A 4867-nucleotide genomic window follows, 5' to 3' on the forward strand; every position below is an offset into this window, starting at 1 on the left:
TAATCTAACCATAATTGAACCCTAACCCTAAACTAAACCCTAACCCTAACTGAACCTTAATTCTAATTGAATTCTAACCTAACCCTAACCCTAATTGAACTCTAATCCTAATTTAACCCTAACCTTAATGTAATTAAATCATAATCCCAATATTAACCCCAATTGAAATCTAATACTAATCCTAACTATAATTAAATCCTTATCATAATCAAACCTTAACCTTCACAATATCCCTAATCTACAATTTTAACCCTAATCTAACCATAATTAAATCTTAAGTGAAGCCCCTGTGTCTAACCCTAACCATTAAACTAACCCTAACAATGATGAAAACCCTAACTATAATCCTAACCCTAACCATTAACCCCAACCATCGACATAATCCTAACCATGACCCTAAATCCTAAGTCTAACCACAATCTTAACCCTAACCCTAACTATAATGTAAATCCAAACCTTAACCATTAACCTAACCCTAACAATGATGTAAACCCTAACTATAGTCGTATCCCTAACCCTTAACCTTATGATATAAACCCTAACCCTAGACATAATCTTAATCGTAACCCTAAATCCTCAGCCTAACCACAAACTTAACCCTAACCCTAACCATGATGTAAATCCAAACCTTAACCATTTACCTAACTCTAACAGTGATGTAAACCCTAACTATAATCCTAACCCTAACACTTAACCCTTACCCTAACCTTATGATATCAACCCTAACCCTAGACATAATCCTAACCATAACCTAAATCCTCAACCTAGCCACAAACTTAACCCTAACCCTAACCATGATGTAAATTTGAACCTTAACCATTAACCCAACCCTAACAATAATGTAAACCCTAACTATAATCCTAACCCTAATCTTAAATTTGAGCTATTGATTTTGCTCTAATTGAACCCCAACCCTAAACCCTAAGACTAAAATTAAGCCTAACATTGATATAACTCTAATTCTATCTCTAATCATAACCTTAATCACAATCCTAAATCTAGCCCTAACCTTAACCCTAAGCGCTAAGCCCTAACTCTAACCATAATCATAACCTTGACCGTGATGCAAATTCTAACCTTGACTTGTTTATTGACTTGTTTATTGATTTTGAGGTGTACACCAAAGGGATTGTCACTTGATTAAGAATGCAAAACTATAAACATTCACCAAAACTAATAGAGACATGAACTAACTTGTCTAGAACTTTATTGATTTTGAGGTGTACACCAAAGGGATTGTCACGTGATTAAGAATGCAAAACTATAAACATTCACCAAAACTAATAGAGACATGAACTAACTTGTCTAGAACTTTATTGATTTTGAGGTGTACACCAAAGGGATTGTCACGTGATTAAGAATGCAAAACTATAAACATTCACCAAAACTAATAGAGACATGAACTAACTTGTCTAGAACTTTATTGATTTTGACGTGTACACCAAAGGGATTGTCACTTGATTAAGAATGCAAAACTATAAACATTCACCAAAACTAATAGAGACATGAACTAACTTGTCTAGAACCCTTGATAGTAAACAAGTCAATAAAACACTATATAGGTGTCTAGTAGGATATTGATTTATTTGACTAGTACTTGTCCATACATATCTTATCCAAATAGAGTCTTGTCCCAATTTAAAACTCATTCAAACTAATAAGTGATTTAACTATGAAGGGGGTTCTATTTAAATCTTCAAGGAAAACATAGAACTTCATATTGAAATATTCAAAGCATCTCCATTTTAGAAAAGAAAAGGCATCATTAAAATGAGAATATTGTTTATTTTATTCTATCGAATTAACAAGCATGAGTATTTGGTTCTATTCTTTATAAGTAGGGCAGGATGTATAATACACTTATTTTTCTAGTTATCTTATATCATAGTCCAAAAAGTTGTCTAGAGCTTGATCTAGTATAACTAAGTTATCAATGATAAACATAGGTACAACAATAAATGAGAGAAAAAATGGTTAACTTATTCATGTATGAAACATTAATTTAATTTTATGAGAAGTACCTCTTTTATTGTACAAAAAAATTCTATTTAATTTTGTATAAATCATTAATTTAATTTAAAATTATTAGTACATTAAAAATATAGTTGTTGAATAATTTAAAATTATTAGTACAATCAGTTGATATAGAAAAAATGTTAGAAAAATTAAAATATAAACATGGAAAAAATAATAATATATAATCGTTAAAATAGTAATTAACAACTCGTTTAAATAAATTCACTAAAATGAAAAAATATTTTTACTTACAACAACAATGATTATAAATTTATTATTTATTTGGATTAAAAAAGAAACATGTTGAATGGATGTATTTATTTTGATAATATTTTTTTTTTAAATCAACATACATTTTTCAAAATTTCTTAAAAAATAATTCAATTATATAAAATAATCCAAAAACATGGCACGAAAAGCGCGTAAAACCGGGCGTTAGCAGGGAGATCCGTGTGGTGTACGGGTTGATGGGACCGCTGCAGTTGATTGGACGGCCATCGACGGCGTGATGGCATCGCATGGCATGGGGGGGATCGGATGGAGAAGGCATGGCAGCAGGCCATTTTGTCCGCTGCGTAGCCATTGCCTGACTGTCAAATTAACTCTAACTCGTTGATTCCGAATCCACAGCTGACGCGTAAGCATATACATTATTATTCGGCAGATTCAGATGTAAGGATGTTGTCTAAAGCTAGTTCGAGTATATTCAAAATGGAATTCACAGTAAAGAAATTTTCAGCGTTAAATAGACGCATTTAGGAGCGTCAAATTCGTGCGCGCAGTAGTAGTTGGATATTAATATTAATTTATGTTTTCTGAAGAAACGATTATTAAGGGGCTGGGCTTAACCAGGACACTCAGAGCTGATTTGACCGTTTGGGTGGCAGCTATGGGCCTGTGCGAAAATGGGAGGTTTGGAACAGGGTATGGACATCCAAGGATAAATGACAAAGGGATTTAGTCAGATGTAGCTGCAACTGACCTGCTAGGCTTCCGGATGCGTCTATTCTGGCTCCAAAATGACACTGTCGTACAAACGACATGCATCCGAAGCCCATTGACATACATCCCTCCCATGCCTTTTCATGATGCCACGGGACATGTTCTGGGACCCACCATCAGGCTGACTTGGAGGCATGTTGCTGTTTGGCCGAAGCTATTCTCGCTTTAAAATAGACCTTTCGTATAGCGTGATAGCGACGTGTTAGTCAATCACAGTTGTTTATTGCAAAATCGACGGTGTAAAACATGCGACTAACACGCGTGTTAGTCAATCTGTACTGTCGTTTTGGAGCTAGAATAGACGTGCCCTTGCGGTTTTGCGGTTGACAGAAAGAATTTGCAGGCTACTATGCTGACCTCCAAGCATGTTGTCGTTTGAAATATTTCACTAATTTAAATTCAAATCTAATGTTCTCGCATTGTTTGGTGGATTTAATTAATATAGCTCAACGATCAATTTAATTTATTTAATCTAATTGGTATGAAGTAAATATCAATTACTGAAATTTATGTAAAGTTAATATCAATTAATCTAATCGACATTAAGTTAATATCAACTAGGTTAGTTAAAAAACTCAATTAGGTTAATATAAATTAGGTTAAATCAATTAGGTTATATTATGATTGATTTGACCTAATTGATATTAAACTTAATAATTAAAAAAATAACTCTTCATACACATTAACTTACACAATAATTTTTTTGCATCCAATACAAAATAATTGATATCAATTTGAATAATATTTTATTATTCTATAGATCAAACATATATATTTAATCTAATTGATATAACCTAGTTGTTATTAACCTAATTGATTTAACCGAATTGATATTAACCTAATTGATTTAACCTAATTGAAAAAACTTAATTGATATTGACTTAATTAAATTGATATTAACTTAATATGATTGATATTAACTTAATATCAATTTAATTGATTTAACCTGATTGATATTAAGTTAAAATCAATTAAGTTAAATCAATAAGGTTAATATCAATTAGGTTATATTATGATTGATTTAAACTAATTGATTTTCTATTATGAGGTTTTAATATTCAAACTAATAATTTTGTGGAATATAAACTTTAAAAGCTAGTTTGTTTAAGATTTTGGGTTGAGTTTATAGAAGTCAAAAATAAATTTTTATACATAAAACAATCTTGTACTTCTATTCAATTATTCAATTGTTATCTCCTATACTATAGGAAAATAGATGAGTTGTTTAAAAAATCATAATACAAGAAAGCACTCCTCAAAAAATATTTTTATGACAAACCAACAAACCAATGGAAATGATGTGATATTCCCAATACCTCCCTTATTACATCATTCTCCAATGGGGATAAGTGGACTAACAATACTTGATGAAACATCATTAGTTCATAAAAAATACACTACTGGGTAAGTGCACAAAGATGGTGGTCAGAAAAGTGGACACACCAAAAAAAAACACATGAAAAACACCAAAACACATACGGGGTATTTCAAATTTAAAGAACCCCGTACGCGTTTAGGCTCGTTTTGCTGAGCCTAACCAAAGCTAAACCGCGTGCGTGGTTTAAAACATACTAACTGCATACGCAGTATAAGAATACTAACCGCGGTACACGGTTCTGTTTGTCGATAAAATGCAATTCACCTAGCATTCCATTAGGTTTTTCAGTAGGATATATACATTAAAATATAACATTTAAGTATAAGTTAAGTTATATTTTATGTATATACTTTCAAGATGTTTGAGAGTCGATCCAGATCTCTCAGAGTTATAGGTGGAGATTCTAGTTTTTTTAGTATTCTTATAAATTTCAGACTTAGTCAAATTTTAGTAATCAACATGCTCATATCA

This window comes from Cryptomeria japonica, chromosome 1 (assembly GCF_030272615.1).
Source record: "Cryptomeria japonica chromosome 1, Sugi_1.0, whole genome shotgun sequence".
Taxonomy (NCBI): domain Eukaryota; kingdom Viridiplantae; phylum Streptophyta; class Pinopsida; order Cupressales; family Cupressaceae; genus Cryptomeria; species Cryptomeria japonica.